This window comes from Mustela erminea, chromosome 12, assembly GCF_009829155.1.
Source record: "Mustela erminea isolate mMusErm1 chromosome 12, mMusErm1.Pri, whole genome shotgun sequence".
Taxonomy (NCBI): Eukaryota; Metazoa; Chordata; class Mammalia; order Carnivora; family Mustelidae; genus Mustela; species Mustela erminea.
In genome coordinates this window covers 9,220,001-9,236,753 of record NC_045625.1, presented here as the reverse complement: position 1 = coordinate 9,236,753, position 16,753 = coordinate 9,220,001, and the positions used below count along the sequence as shown (strand labels likewise).

At 36.6% G+C, this 16,753-nt stretch overlaps 1 protein-coding gene and 1 non-coding gene across 3 annotated transcripts in view; one reads left to right on the top strand and one right to left on the bottom strand.

Annotated features, from left to right (window-relative positions):
* Window positions 1-16,753, top strand: part of PBX3 (PBX homeobox 3) — a 214,428-nt gene that overhangs the window by 74,674 nt on the left and 123,001 nt on the right. The gene's annotated exons all lie outside the window — the stretch shown is intronic.
* Window positions 10,215-10,287, bottom strand: TRNAK-CUU. The gene has a single exon. It is a non-coding gene; the product is annotated as a tRNA-Lys (tRNA).

Sequence of the window (16,753 nt, the reverse complement as noted above, 5' to 3'; positions counted from 1 at the left end):
GGGTGGCTCAGTGGGTGTTAAAGCCTCTGCCTTCAGCTCAGGTCATGATCTTGGGGTCCTGAGATCAAGCCCCGCATCGGGCTCTCTGCTCAGTGGGGAGCCTGCTTCCCCCTCTTTCTCTCTGCCTGCCTCTCTGCCTATTTGTGATCTCTCTCTGTCAAATAAATAAAATCTTTAAAAAAAATGTTGGGTTGTAAAGTAATAATTTTATTTGCTGTTGCTAAATTGCTTTCCAAAGTGGTTATACCAGTTTATATTGCCACCAGCAGTAAAACTATTTGATACATACCTTTGTTCTAGAATTATGCAGTTATTTTTCAGAATCAGAGACTAAATTCATTTAGGACTTCAGTCATCTGTATCTTTGTGTGTTGGGTATAGATATCAGTAGCTTTGAAGTTTGGACTTTTGATGGATATAGTAACTGGTATTTTGCGTTTTCAGAAGCTCTGATTTGTTGTCCAAAGGATTTATTTTGAGTTATTAAAGATAAATACAAAAGTCGTTTAGTTAAATATACTTGCATCCATATTTTTACTAGGCAATAATTTTGTTTTTGACCTGCCAGATCTGATATATATATATAATTGTACTGCCTAGACAAATTTTCCATATTTCAGAGTAATTAACTTTAAAAAAAAATTTTATATTCTGTATTTGGTTTCTTTCTTTTTCTTTCCTTTTTTTTTTAAAAGATTTATTTATTTATTTATTTGACAGATGGGGGGAGAGAGAGAGAGAGAGATAACAAGTAGGCAGAGAGGCAGGCAGAGCGAGAGGGGGAAGCAGGCTCCCTGCTGAGCAGAGTGCCTGATGCAGGGCCTGTTCGCAGGTCCCTGAGACCATGACCTGATCCGAAGGCAGAGGCTTAACACACTGAGCCACCCAGGCGCCCCTGAGAGTAATTAATGGTTTATGGAGAAGTACTCCAATGATATTTTTACTTGTTGAACATAATTTATTAGGAATCAAAATCAACATATTTAGGATGGGACCAGAATTTAGGTTGTTTTAAGTTGTGGCATGTTGATATGCATGTCACAATAAAGATTTGTTGTAATAGAACCCTATAAAAGGGGAGATGGAAATAAATACTTTACAGCTCTTCTTCTGTTTGCACCATTTTTTAATGTATTCTAAGCCTGTAATAAAATTTTACTGGTTGATCATTTAAATGCAAGGATAGAAATAAATTTGATGATCCATCTGGAAAAATAAGATTGGTCAGTTTTTAAAACTACCCTTGACCTTTCAATTAGCATATGAAGTTATATCAGACCAAACATAGGGGCTTTGGGCTATAGAAACCATTTATTTATAACAGAAGTTATTGACCACAAGGTTCTCTCACATATTAAAAGTTTCATAATGTATTTAGAATATCCAATTTATTCAATTTATTAGGAAATCAAAAGGAACATAGAGTTCTAAACATCATTCTGACAGATTTGTTTGCCCTTATTTCTATTAAAAGTATTTCAGAACCTTTGATTTGATACTGAAAATCAGTATACGTAGGTCACCTTCTTTGTTCTAGGATAAACAGAATGCATGCTTTCTGCAGTTCCCTTGATCAATGAGAAAATGCCTTATAGCAAAACCACATAGAGAGAATGTAGCTGTAGGTGATCCCCTGAGAGTGTTTTTGATTGGAGCTGGGAGTTGGTATTGAAAGAAGAGGGAGACAGACAGGTTGTTTGAAAAAATTCCCATTAGACCAAATGCTTACTTTGGAGCCGTGTTACAGTAATTTTTCATGAAGAAAGTGCAACTTTATCAATTTTAAAGGTTAAAGGCTATTCATTGCATGATTGTAATAATGTGTTTCTGTTTTGGAATTTTTGTATGCATCCATTGCACTTCATTAACCAGTGGACCAGAAATTTCATTTATTCATGCGCTGCTTGTCAGTCCTTCTTTTCTAGGATTTTGTTCTAGAAATGCATTATTAGAAAATTTATCATTTGGTTCTTAAAGTCAGGCAACTGCAGGTCATTTTCCTTAGCTAATACACTTGTCAGGTTTATAGACAGCAAAAAGAGAGGAATAAACTTGATATGATTTCCAATTATTGTGATACATGTACCATATTAATATTGATAATCTTTGAGGAATTCTAATATCATTAGATGGATAATCTCAATGTTTACTTTGCTAATCAGTCAGTTTCTGTACGTATTCAAGTTTTGGTGCCATTTAGTTTATATTCTCATTATATGACAGGAATATGTGCTTTAGTTTTGAGTATCTTAGCAGTTTGCTTTGAAGTTTTCTTTTCAGCCAAACTGTTAGGCTGCTCAGTATTTTGATCTCCCTTTCCTTAAATTTAAAAACAAGCGACAAAGTACAAATATTTCAGTGTTTTCCTGAAAGAACAAAAGCAAAGTAATTGTTTTAAGAAGACTCTAATTGGAGAATTAAAGTGCCATGGTCTTTTGAAGATTGGCTTGGTCCCGACATTGCTCTGTGGCAGTGGAGCCCCAAACGCCTGGCCAAGCATCCCTTACCGACATCTGGAACCAGTTGCAATACATCACTGTCAAAACTGCTTTCTATACGTATCTGCATTTACACATTAGTTACCCACGCAGCACTCATCAAAAAAGCTGAACAATCTTGACATGGTGTCCCTTGTGGAACTGCAAAGGTGAACCGAAGTTGGGAGGCAGTGTCTCGCGTCACTGTCTGCTGAGCTCTTACAACAGGAAGCCTGATTAAAAGTGAAAGGAAAAATTTATCAGTTGCCTCAGCTCTGTAGACTTCAGTATAATTTTTTATTTACAAAGGGGATTTTTTTTATATTATGGAAAGCATATGTATTATGAGCACCAAAGTGATTTAATTTTTCAGAAACAAGGAAAATACTTCAATTTTTTAGTCAATTAGTTGAAAAAGGTTGCTTTGCATGTTTCTTAGACTTGCTATTAGCTAAACATTTTCTACTATATATCATTTTAGAGAAAACTTAAATTTAAAAAGTAGAACCATGAATTTAAATAAAATATTAATAATACTGTCACTTAAATTTAACTGAAGAATGGTATAAAATTGGAAACAATAGACCTTTGCTATTATATTGGTGATAATAATGTTTGTATTTATTAACTTTTAAAAACCTGAATAATAGAAAAGTAAAATAGTTATTTATAGATGTTTGGTATTGCATATTTATCTATGCTTTTGTATTACCTTTTTTTAAAATTTTTATTAAAATTCCAGTTAGTTAACATACAGTGTACTATTCATTTCAGGGGTACAACTTAATGATTCAGTGTTTACATACAAAACTCTATTCTCATCACAACAAGTGTACTCCTTAATCACCATTACCTATTTAATCCATCCTTTATCTGTGCTTTTGGAAAAGAAATATGAATTCTGACAAAAAAATAAACGTTGGCCCTTTACATAAAGAACTATTCAGGAGACTTTGCTATCATATCCTCTACAGTAACATAATAATAAGGATAACAATGGCTGACAATTACTGGACTTTTATTCATGTACTAGAAACATTCTATGTTATATGGATTGTCTTATTCAAACTTAATAAATAGGGTACTGTTTCCCTCATTCGATTGAAGGGAACCACGTTTAAAGCAGTTAAATGATTCACCCAAATTCATACAATTAATGAATGATAGAGCTAGGATTCAGTCCCCTAACAGTCTGATTCTAGAGCTCATACTGTTCTCTTGTTGTTGTATTGTTTTTTTATTCATTGTTTTGTATATTTTACTTTTTTGTTCTTTTTTTGTTTTACTTTTTATTATAAAAATTTCCAATTATATAAGAAAGCAGAGTATAGTTAACCCTTATGTAACCATCAACCAGACTTAATTGCCATCAATATTTATACTTCTTTCATATCTTCTCCTACAACTTTTTTTCCTGCTAGAATATATTAAAGCAAACTTATTTCATCCCTAAATATTTCAGTTTGCTTTTAAAGAAGATATTTTCTTCCTTGTGTAAACCACAGTGCCACTAACACACCTCACAAAATTAACAAGAAGGTCTTCAATTAACAGGACTTTCTTAATATCATCTAGTATCTTGAAATTTCCCGATTGTCTAAAATATGTCTTTTTACAGTTGGGTTGTTTGGATAAGCATTCAAAATTCTCCATATACTGTATTTGAGTGTCATGACTCTTTTTAAAAAAATGTTTGGTTTCATTTTTAAAAAAGTAATCTCTATACCCAACATAGAACTTGAAACAACCCAAGATCAATTCACAACCTAAGATTAAGAGTCTCAAGCTCTAAACACTAAGCCAGCCATGCACCCCTGATTGTTAATGACTTTTAACTATTTTGTTTTGTTTTGTTTTTTGAGAGAGAGGAAGAGAGAGAGCAGGGGAAGGGGAGAGGGAGAAGAAGGCTCCCTGCTGAGCAGGGAGCCCGATGTGGGGCTCCATCCAAGGACCCTGGGATCATGACCTGAGCCAAAGGCAGATGATTAACTGACTGAGCCACCCAGGCGCCCTTTAACTATCTTTTAAATTAGAACAGATAGGGGTGCCTGGGTGGCTCAGTGGGTTAAAGCCTCTGCCTTCAGCTCAGGTCATGATCCCAGGGTCCTGGGATCGAGCCCTGCATTGAGCCCAGCATCGGTCTCTCTGCTCAGCAGGGAGCCTGCTTCCTCCCTCTCTCTCTCTCTTTCTCTGCCTGCCTCTCTGCCTACTTGTGATCTCTGTCTGTCAAACAAACAAACAAACAAAAAAACCAAAAAAAACCCCCCAAAACTTATAAATAAGTAAATAAATAAATAAATAAGAACAGATAAACACTGGACAGTCCCCCCCCGCCTCCCAGCACCACCGCACTTTTCCAGTACCACTAACTTGTTGCCAGAATGGTTATCCTGTAGAATGCCTCACATTCTAGATTTTGCTGATTACTTCCTGTGGCATTATTTAATTTATGCCTCTGTTCTCCACATTTCTTCTAGATTGGAAGTTAGATCTAAAGTTTGTTTAGATTTTTATTGTATCGTAACGGTCATAAAGTTTGTCTTACTTTTTGTAATGCTAAGATTGTTCAGTGGATTCCAGTAGTGCAGGCCTGATCCTTTCACTGTAAAGTTCCTCATTCATCATTATTTTTCTCCTAATGGTTTTACCATCCATGGATGATTAGTGCTTGAATTACTGAATTTCTTAGGGCTTGAGAATGGTAATTTCCAGTTATTTTATTCTTTGTATTCACCAGAATTCTTTAGAAGAGCTTTATTTGCTCTGCTAAGCCTAGTTGGTTATACTGAAATGTATTTCATACTGGAAAGGCAGTATAAAATGCTTAATTCTTTCCCTTTAATCGTCAGTGTCTAGAGTTATAAGATAGTGCCTTAGTATCTTCCAGTGGCCTCGCCTCACCTCTTCTTCCTTCCTTCCTTCATTCCATCCTTCTTTCCTTTTATTTTTTAGTGGTTATTATGAAGTCTTGGCTTTCACTATTTCACTGTGTTTTAATCAGTTGCTGGCACTGTACTTTTTTGAATTGAGGTGTTGATGCAATGTTACATTAGTTTCAGGTGTGCAATATAGTGATTCAACAAAGTTTATCCATTTGCTATGCTCAACACAATTGTATCTGCCATGGGCATTATACGTTTTGATGCTGAAATTGTCCCACATTTATCCAGTGGGAGCCCTTTCTAGATGGCTCCTGTGTCTTTTTCACAAGACTCTGTTATTAGCTTTTATAGCTTTCTACTTTCTGGCACAACAAAATATGCCCAGCTCATCTTATATATTCCTTGCATTAGACCTAGAATCTATCATTTCTCCAAAGAGTCGTGGTTCTTTTTATTGAGGAATAATAGATAAATTCCACAATATGGGTGCTTACTGCTACTGAGTTGTTTGCTTTTAGGGGAGAGGAGGGGGGGATGTTCACATTTATAATCATAATTCAGATGTAAGATTATAGGGGTTTTACTTAACTTCTTCGATCTTGTATCTCCTTTATGCTAAAAATTGGGTTCATAGCAAAAGTAAAATAATTACTTATTTTCTCTATTGTATATTATATCTGTAATTGCTTCAAAATAATAATAGACTTATTGAATCAAGTTAAATTCTTCTTGCAGTTTTTGGGGGAAGTTCCTTTCATTATATCTCCTTAAGGATTCACAAACAGACCACTGTGTGTGTGTGTGTGTGTGTGTGTGTGTGTGTGTGTGTTTTAAGATTATATCTTTTAAAGTAATTTCTACACCCAACATGGGGCTTGAACTCACAACCCTGAGATCAAGAGTCACATCTTAACTGACTGAGCCAGCCAGGTGTCCCCTACTGTGTTCTGAGGGCAGACTGATAGACTGTTATATCATTTAATTAGTCTTCAGTTGTTTTTTTTTTTTTTTTCTAAGATCTTATTTATTTGACAGACAGAGATCACAAGTAGGCAGAGAGGCAGGCAGAGAGAGAGAGGAAGGGAAGCAGGCTCCCTGCTAAGCAGAGAGCCTGATGCAATGTGGACCCTGGGATCATGACCTGAGCGGAAGGCAGAGGCTTTAACCCACTGAGTCACCCAGGCGCCCCTAGTCTTCAGTTTTTAAGATGGTTCCCTCTCCTGAGTTGGAACCTGTATGGACCCCTTCCAGTCTCAGTAGTTGGTCTCAGCTTCATTTGTGTGGGATCCCATATAACGCTGGTCCTTTTTGGGATGACTTTTGTTGATGCGTTCTGGATTCAGCAGCTACACCTTGTATACTTCTTGTCGCTATCACCACTTGCTGCTATTGGATGTGTTTTAGCCTATCTGTATTCTAGGATTTAGCAGGATTCCTTGAAACCTACTTTTGTAGATGTCAGGGTGGGTTTATTCTTTTTCCTCGTTGCTCTCCCTGGTTCTGTTGGTGAAATTTGGTGGAATTTTATTTATGTATTTATTTTTAAAATTTTTTTATTATTTTTTTTTTAAAGATTTTATTTATTTATTTGACAGAGAACACAAGTAGGCAGAGAGGCAGGCAGAGAGAGAGGAGAAAGCAGGCTCCCTGCTGAGCAGAAAGCCTGATGCGGGACTCGATCCCAGGACCCTGAGATCATGACCTGAGCCGAAGGCAGGGGCTTAACCCACTGAGCCACCCAGGCGCCCATTTGGTGGAATTTTAAAAAATATCTATACTGCTGTTGTCTCATTTCTGGAAATTTCAGGCTCTGTGTAATATTAACCATGATACTGCTCTGTGCTGCTTTTGCATGCAACCTGGTTTAAGAATGATTTCTTTTGAGCTTTATCCTTGGGTACTAATTATTGAGGTATGATTAGGAAAATGAGCAAGTAGGGAGAAGAAATTAGAATTTAAGTGTCTTAAGTTCCTACAAAATGCCAAGAATGTGCTGGGAATGAAAAAAAATCCTATATTTTGTTGCTGAATCTTCACGATACCACTATAAATTTGTATTATCCTAACTTTATAGGTTAGAAAACTGAGGAATAGCAAAGTTAAGTAATTTGGTAGGTAAGATAGCATGGCTAATAAATGACGGTGCCATATTCAGACTATTCCGTACCTGGCTCTAAAGCCTACACCTTTCCTGTTTATACTGTACTTACCTTCTAGAAACTTTTTGTAGCATGGCCTTCCAAGGCAGCTTGCAAAGTACTTTTAGCCAAAGAGTTTTAGGTTGGGGCACAAGACACAAATCAACCTTGTCTACACTCAGGTTAATTCTCTTAAAACATTTGCACTGATTATGGGCTCTCTGTAGAGAGTCTTAAATTATTTTGCAAAACACTAGCTTAAAAGGTTGAGCAAGATATTTAAATGGTGTTTCATATTTGGTTCTTTATCAAAGATGAAGAAATTAGAGCATGTGCTATCTTAAGATATATGTTTCTTCCAAATTCTTAGGAAAGTGCCAGAATGGTATTGCATAATAGAATGTTGTCCTGCCCACTGCCTGAATTCCTTATCAGTATTACAACTCACAAGTGGAAACTCACTTTTCCTGATGTCCTCCCCTATCTCAGCATTATGCCAAGAAGTAGCGTTAGGCCTAAAGAGTGGTGGTGTGTAGAGAACTGGTTTCACATTTGCCATGGAGGAGGTTCATGAAGAAAGTTTTGGGTGAACGAAAAGAAGGCAAGTGTTTTCCAGTTCTAGATTAGACTCTATTTTTGGAGAAGATAAGAAAAATAAAATTGGGTTATCTATGAAGAGATAATCTTTTTAGGCAATAGAATGGTTTAGCACTTTAAAAAGAGAATTTTTTTCCTTCCCTTCCTCCCCTCATTTTTTCCCTCCCATTTCTGCCTATCAGTTTCAGCAATAGTATGAGGTCTCCATTCCTTGGGTGTCAAGCATCAGAATTCAGTTTTGTTCAGTTTAAGTCTTAAAAATAACAACTCTTTTGAAATACAATTCACATATCATACAATGCACCCACTTAAAGTGGACAGTTCATTTTTTAACATATTTACTGAATTATGCAAACACCATAACAATCAATTTTAGAATATTTTCATCACCTACTAGATGAAGAAGCCCCATACTCATTTCTTTGTAATTGCCCCCTTCCCCAAGCCCTAGGCAGCTACTAGGCTACTTTCTGTGTTCTGTAGTTTTACCTATTCTTAACATTTTAGATCAATGGAATCATATAATATATGGTCTTTCATGATTGGCTTAGCATTGTGTTTTCACGGTTCTTCCATGATGCAGCATGTATCAACATTCCATGTCTTGGGCGCCTGGGTGGCTCAGTGGGTTAAGCCGCTGCCTTCGGCTCAGGTCATGATCTCAGGGTCCTGGGATCGAGTCCCGCATCGGGCTGTCTGCTCAGCAGGGAGCCTGCTTCCTCCTCTCTCTCTCTGCCTACTTGTAATCTCTCTCTGTCAAATAAATGAATAAAATCTTAAAAAAAAAACATTCCATGTCTTTTTATTACAGGATAATTTTTTATTGAGTGGATATTTTATTTATCCATTTGTCAGTTGATGGATATTTGGGTTGTTTTAGTTTTTTGGCTATTATAAATAATGCTGCTGTGAACACTGTGTACAAGGTTTTGTATGGACATATATTTTCATTATTCTTGGGAATGCACCCTGGAGTGGAATTGTTGTATCACGTGGTGACTCTGTGTTTAACCTTTGAGGAACTGCCAGACACTTTGTTGTCCAAAGTGACTGCACCATTTTGTATTCCCATATGCACTGTATGAGTGTTCCAATTTTAGTTTAACTTCTTCTTCTTCTTCTTTTTTTTTTAGATTTTATTTATTTATTTGACAGAGAGAGACACAGTGAGAGAGGGAACACAAGCAGGGGGACTGGCAGTGGGAGAAACAGGCTTCCCACTGAGCAGGGAGCCTGATGTGGGGCTCAATCCCAGGACCCTGACATCATGACCTGAGCTGAAGCAGACCCTTAACGACTGAGCCACCCAGGCAGCCCCTTAGTTTAAGTTCTAATAGCATTATCTGTCAGACAATACTGCTTGCTTCCTCTGAGCCAGAGATTCTTCTGGGTGCTAGGAATACAGCAGTGAACATGGCTGACAAGTATGCAGCCTTCCAACACTGTACAGTTAAGTGCAGAAAGACAGCCAATAAATAAGCCAATAAATAGAATAATTTCAGAGCATGATAAATGTTATGAAGCATTGTAGGAGGAGAGTTCATAAAGAGTAGTCTGGTAAAGTTTCTTTCTTTTTTTTTTTTTTTTGAAGATTTTATTTATTTATTTGACAGACAGAGATCACAAGTAGGCAGAGAGGCAGGCAGAGAGAGAGGAAGGGAAGCAGGCTCCCTGCTGAGCAGAGAGCCTGATGCAATGTGGACCCTGGGATCATGACCTGAGCGGAAGGCAGAGGCTTTAACCCACTGAGCCACCCAGGCGCCCCTTTGGGAAAGTTTCTTTGAGAGAAGAAAATTTGTGAGTCAAGACTCAGAAATGTAACTGGAGAGGGACCAAGGAAAGCAAAAATTCCAGTAAGTGTCACCTTTTCACAAGTTTTTAAAGTGATAATCTTGATGTAGTAGTGGCTAAAACTTATAATGGACCACTTGGTTTTACCTTTCCGTGATCTATTTATATCCCTTGCCTGCTTTTTTCTTAGGTTGGCTTTTCTTACTGATTGATGACAGTTTTGTATATTTTGGATTCTAATCCAATAAAACATAGATAAAAGATATGCAGAGACAATTGTAAAAAAAGAAAACACTGATACCTTTTTTTTTCCCCCTCAGTAATATCCATGCCCAACATGGGACTTGAACTCACAACCCTGAGATCAAGAGTCACATGCTCTACCAACTGAGCCAGACAGGCACCCCAATACAAATAACTCTTTAAACATGCAAATAAAATTGTCCAACCTCATTCAAAATAAAAAAAAAAAAACCATGTATCGAGTGTTTATTATGTGCCAAACACAATTCTAAGCACCTTGTACATATTAACCCATCTAATTTTCACAAGAGCATTTGAAATTGGCATATTATAACCCCTATTTGACTGATGAGGAAGTGGCAGCACAGAGGTTAAGTTAGCTGCCTATGGTTGCACAGTGACTGCAGAACCAACTGAATGGCAGAACCCCAGAATCCATACTGTTAATCACTACGTTCTACTGACTTTCAAGAGTCAAAACAAAGTAAAACTGTGCTGAGCTACCATTTTTCATTTATCTGATTGGTAGAGATCAAAAGTATGTTAACAGTGTGATGGAGATGGGTGTCAAGACAGTCACTTTTAAAATTGCTGATGGGAGGGGCACCTGGGTGGCCCAGTGGGTTAAGCCTTCGACTTTTAAGTTCAGCTCAGGTCACGATCCCAGAGTTGTGAGAGCCTGCAGGGCTTGGCGCTTAGCAAGGAGTCTGCTTGAGATTCTCTCTCACTCTCCCCCTTCCCCCACTCAACGCTCTCTCTTCCCCCACCTCTCTAAATGAGTAAAGTCTTTAAAATTGCTGGTGGGAACGTAAATTGGTATAATCTTCTTTGGAGGGCATTTTGGCAGTATCTATCAGAATTTTAAAGAGTACATAATCCATTGACCCAGCAATTGTGTTTCGTGGAATTTAGCCTTCATATATTTGTATGTAGGAAATCTTACATGTATTCGAAAGATAATTGTAGCACTCGTTGAAATAGTACAAGCTTGGAAATAATTTAAATGTTCATTAGTTAGGGGACTAGTTGAATAAATTATGTTACTCCCATTCATTGTAATACTGTAACCCATAAAATAGAATGATTAAGTTCTTTATGTACTTGTTATGCACTAATACAGACCAGTTTCCAGTATATATTAAATTAAAAAAAATTAAGGTACAGAGCAGTGTGTATATGTATTAAATACATCTATGTCTAATAAAGAAGAAACTTATTTTGTGTGCGTGTGTATGTATGTATGTGTGTATGTATGTATGTATGTATTTGTATATGTGTGCGTGTGAACCTATTTATCTATCTCCAGACATATATAAGAAACATATAACATTATTTGCTTCTGGAGGAGAACAGGGGTTTGCATTCAGGAACAGAAAAATGACTTAATAATGTTTTACTTTTCACATTTTGAATATGACCTTATATTAAAAATGCTAAAAAGAAAATATGCTTTAAAAGGAATCTACATGGTATAATTAAGGTTAGTAGTCATTTTGATCTGTTTAACAGTTTATTTTTCTGAATAGTGGAGGTCTCAAGAACATTAGTAGTGTTTATTTTTTAAGATTTTCCAAAAGGTAAGCAAAGAGGATGAATCCTTGGTTGGCCTTGCCTTATTGAAGTGGTAGATGGAAACGTTCTAACAGCAGAGCCAATGCTGTGTATGTGGCGCTCTCAGGAAAAACAGACTTCCCATCCTTTCTTTCTTCTTTTCTCTTCCTTTTATTTTCTAAGAACACTTTGGACAATAGGTTCTTGTACTCACAATTTAAAAAAATTTTGCAATCCATATGAACATTTGCTGCACTAAGCTACAAACTGTCTCCAAATTTGTAGTGCTCAGCTTGTAGCTCCTTAGTATCATCAGAAACTCCAGACACATTTTGGTAGACAAGAAAATTTGGGCTATAAATGGGAAATGATAAGAAGATATACATTGTAAGAATATGAAAAATCTCCTCTCAAATCACACTTAGTATATAACCAGGTTATCTACATAAATATAGTTAAGTCTGTTTTTGCTAGTGTTGCAACTTGATGTTCTTTGTTCTTCATAAGATCAAATTGGATTCTGCTAGTGTCGAGTGACAAAATATAACCAACACTAGCTGTTTGTACTGAAGCACAAAATACTTGGAGAGAACAAAGGCTGGAAATGGTGGCTGGATTCGTCTAGACTTCAGGTGCCGAGTACTAATCGGAGAAGATTTGACGGAATGCAGAGAATAAAGTAGAATTTTGAGTTGAAAAGAAGATGGATTTTTCTTTTTTCTTTTTTTTTTTTTGGAGAATGTTAGAGTTTCCAAAGAGGTCATATATAAGGGATGACAAATTTTTGCCAAGGTAGAAGAAAACATGAAGGCAGAAAGGTAAGATGGAGATTTTTTGTGGTGCTTAACACTCATGAGAGAAGAATGGTTCAGGATATGAGCTTTGGAGTCAGAGGCTTGGGTTTGGGTCCCAGATTCACTGCTTCCCATCTAGGTTGCCTTGAAGAAGTACTTAATAACCATTCTGTGTTACTTTTCAAATTCTAAAGTGGAGTTAGGTATAGTGCTTATTTTAACCTTATAGAGTAGTTGTGGGGATTAAATGGAATTGTGCATGAAAGCATATTGCCAAGTGTCTTGTACATAGTAGGTGTTTAGTAGATGTATGTTACTATTTTATTTCATTTATTTATTTTTAAAGATTTTATTTATTTATTTGACAGACAGGGATCATAAGTAGGCAGAGAGGCCAGCAGAGAGAGAGAGGGGGAAGCAGGCTCACCGCGGAGCAGGGAGCCCAATGCGGGGCTCGATCCCAGGACCCCGGGATCATGACCCGAGCTGAAGGCAGAGGCTTTAACACACTGAGCCACCCAGGCGCCCCGTATGTTACTATTTTAATGGTAATTTTGAGGTAAGAATCAAGTGAATATTGTTCATTGTAGGTTTGAAGACTCAAGAGGCAACATGATATATAAAGAGAAGTATACTCAGATTCAGAAGATCTGTCACCTGTACAAATCTATACATTGAGTAAATTTAATTTTTTTGTGGCAGTTAAGTTAGAATGAGGTCAAAAAGAAAGAGGAAAGATAGGGGTGCCTGGGTGGCTCAATGGGTTAAGCCGCTGTCTTCGGCTCAGGTCATGATCTCAGGGTCCTGGGATCGAGTCCCACATCGGGCTCTCTGCTCAGCAGGGAGCCTGCTTCCTCCTCTCTCTCTCTCTCTCTCTGCTTGCCTCTCTGCCTACTTGTGATCTCTCTCTGTCAAATAAATAAATAAAATCTTTTTAAAAAAAAAAGAGGAAAGATAAAGGGATAGCCTTGTAATAAAAATGCTTTCTCTTTGCCTTTCATTTACCTAATATATGTAACCTACTTTATATTTAACTTCAGTGTGATTGAAGGTGATAATGAGAAGATACATAGGATTTCTACATATAATAGATGCTCAACAAATGCTCATTTTATTCATATAATTCTTTATCTGCCCTGCCAGATAAAGAAAAGAATTCTTGAGAAACAGGATTCTAGGAAATGAAGGATAAATAGAAAGATTGAGGGTAGAGGCAAACAGTGGTTACCAGGTAGTTAGGTTATAAACTCCAGTGGTGTTGAATGAACAGATGTAACTCCTTATACAATAGAAGTTAGCAAGATTTAACGTGAGCAGACAGATGAAGAAAAGCCAAAGATTTATGAGGAGATTGAAAGCTTAGAAGCCAGAGAACATATCAGTCCTGCTGACTCTGATAGGATAGTTAGGGAAGATGTTTTAGATATGTCTAGTTTTGGATGATGGTACAACGTCTAAGTATATACGTTGTGTGTACAACAAGGAATGGAAGACGGAGAAAGGGTAAGCGAAAGGGATATTGTTGGCATATGATTTTTAAACAGTACAAAATTGTCTTTTCAGTAACCTTCCTGTTTATGAAATTGAGGTAATGAACTCCTGACATCTAATACATTTATACTCCATTTAGAAGGATTTTGTTGGCTTTAAATTCTTAGTGTAAAGCAAAAGCTTTAAGAGACCAAAACAATGTTGTTATCTGTCAATCTTGTGATGCTCATTTCTGGGCTACAGGGAGCATTGGACAGTGGGCCATTCAGATACCTTGGTAAATATGGGTGTTGGCAGAGGGATTGTTTTTATGCTTTTTGTATTCACAGACTTGTCCTTTGGTTTTTTATCTTAAATAGTAAAGAAGATAATGAAGATAAATAATTGTGACTTGTTATGTTGGTATGTAAAATGTCTTCCAGAAAATTTTTCTGCAGATGAAAACAACTTTGGGATAAAGAAGAAATTTTACCAGGATGGGATTTTCTTTTAAAGCACTGGAAATGTGTCCATTTTGTTTCAGATGACACTTAATCATGCAATTATTTAATAATGTTCTTCCGATTATATGCAAATAATGCTATCCTCCATACACATCAATTTGTTGTTGTTTTTTTAACAATTGTTTCTTATAGGGAATATGTAACAATAGGCAACATCTTTTTTCTGGCCTTTTCTGCTTAGCTTTTATATTATTACTCATATATACGTTAGGGACTTATTAGTGACTCCTAACACACATTCTATCCCTTAGTGATAGCTAAACCTCCAAGTAAATTTTTCTCCTTTCCTTTGAAGAATTGACCATTTTTCTTTCCTAACTCCTTGATCTTATTGGTACATTAACTATAATTTTTTAAGAGTAGTATACTATATCTGTCTATATCAAGAAAATTTTTATTTGAAAAGTGTTAGTTTTAAAATATGCTAAGTAGCTTTTTGGAATATTACATATATGTGTTGGGTGAAAGACAAAGCCTGGAAATACTTATATTACAGGATGATTTCTTTGCCCTTACTCTTTCTTTTGAATCTCATTCTAATTGAATTGCCACAAAAGAACTGTTTAAAGGGAATTGAGGTAACAGTTTGAACTCAAAGGGTACCTTCTTTGCAGAATTATTTGCTTGTTTGATTTTAAGTTGTTCAGTTGTTACTGTTATTGCCTGCATAGAGCCTCACAGTTGTTTGGTTTCTGTTGACCAAGCTAACCCAATTACTCTGTAGCATCTAAGTATATTACTGTTGAGAAATTATTACATTATTATGTACTAACATTAGGACCCACCATATATACTAGGGGCTGTGATAGGCTGTTGACATGCATCAAGGGATTTGTTTGGTTATTCCTGTTTTTCAGGTGAAGAAACTAACACTTAGTGGGTTTAATAAATTGCCCAGGATCAGCTCCCTATTAAGTAGTAGAGCTTGGACTTGCTCCCAGTTCTATCTAAATTCTAAACCCATAGCCTTAGATCCAAAACCTTTTGAATGATTAGCTGACTATATGTAATTAAATTTGTTCTCATTGTTGAAAATGCAAGTATTTTGTGGCTAATGCTTGTTTCTGGGGGATAGGAGAAATGTAGATTATTCTTCGGTTTGTGTTAATCTAGCACCCCCTAGATACTGTGTTTTTTGCCTTGGACTTGTGATATGGTAGGCACCAGAGTAATGCATGGCTGGATTTTTATGTACGGCACTGTTGCTACAGGACGTTTATAACCACTCTGCTTTTCCTGCTCTTTGCTGTTTCATCCCCAGAGTGTTGTCTTACCTCCGTTTGTTCAGTGACAGAGAAGAAAGAAAAGAGTGAAGTCTCTGGAGTATAGCTCTACTGTTGTACGAATTGTTTGGAGTAGAGCTTGCAGGCCTGTAGTCCAGCCAGCTTTTGTTCAGAACGCTGTTGGGTGGGCAGTGCTTGCTTTGGGTACTGTAGGCAGAACTGATTGTCTTGGTTACAGAGTCAAGGGAGATGAACTTGATTTCTTAACTGTTCTGGATGTTGGGAGTTAATTTTAGAAGAATGTCACAGTAAACTGGCTTTGGTTTCGTGTGGAACAATTTAGATAGGTAGAAATTGTTTGACCTCAGTGCTTTGCATTTTAATGAAGTTTTTAATGTGCTGTTTACAAGAATCCAATGCAGAATTTAAAGACAATGCCCTATCTGAAATATGAAATGATTTTATGAGAGATTTATAATTCAGAAAGCATGTATTTTCTTATATTGTATCCAAGCTCTAGTTTTGAAGGCTTTAATTTATATCTTTATTTTTTAATTGTCAGTTTATCTTCTACCTTCAGATGGTAAAGTAACTGACCTCCTTAGGATGGGGTTAGAAATATAAGCTGTTTTTTAAAGCAAAAAGTTGCTTCAGCGAGTTTTTCCTTGTGCTAGCTCTTCTCTTTCAGGCCATCTTACTGAAGCTGGACATCAGTTCAGTTGACAACTTTACTCAATTCTAGGCAACAGTGGCCATGCTCTGGTCTGCAGAGACAGTGAATCCATTCTGGCTCTGACACCCAGTTTTATTGTAAAACACATTCATGTTGACATCATATCAGTTTTCTGAACTATTACATGCATAAAAGAATTCACCCTTCTCCATTCAGTCTTTCTCAGCCTTCCAGTAAGGAGAAATTTACACACCCAATGTTTTCATTTTGCATTTAATGTGGTCTGTTCCAGAAAATAGCAGCTTCTGTTAAAAAAAAATGTGTTTTTTTTTTTTTTTTTTTTTTTGAAGGCACTTAGCAGAGAGTATTAGCTTAATGGTGTTCATTGAT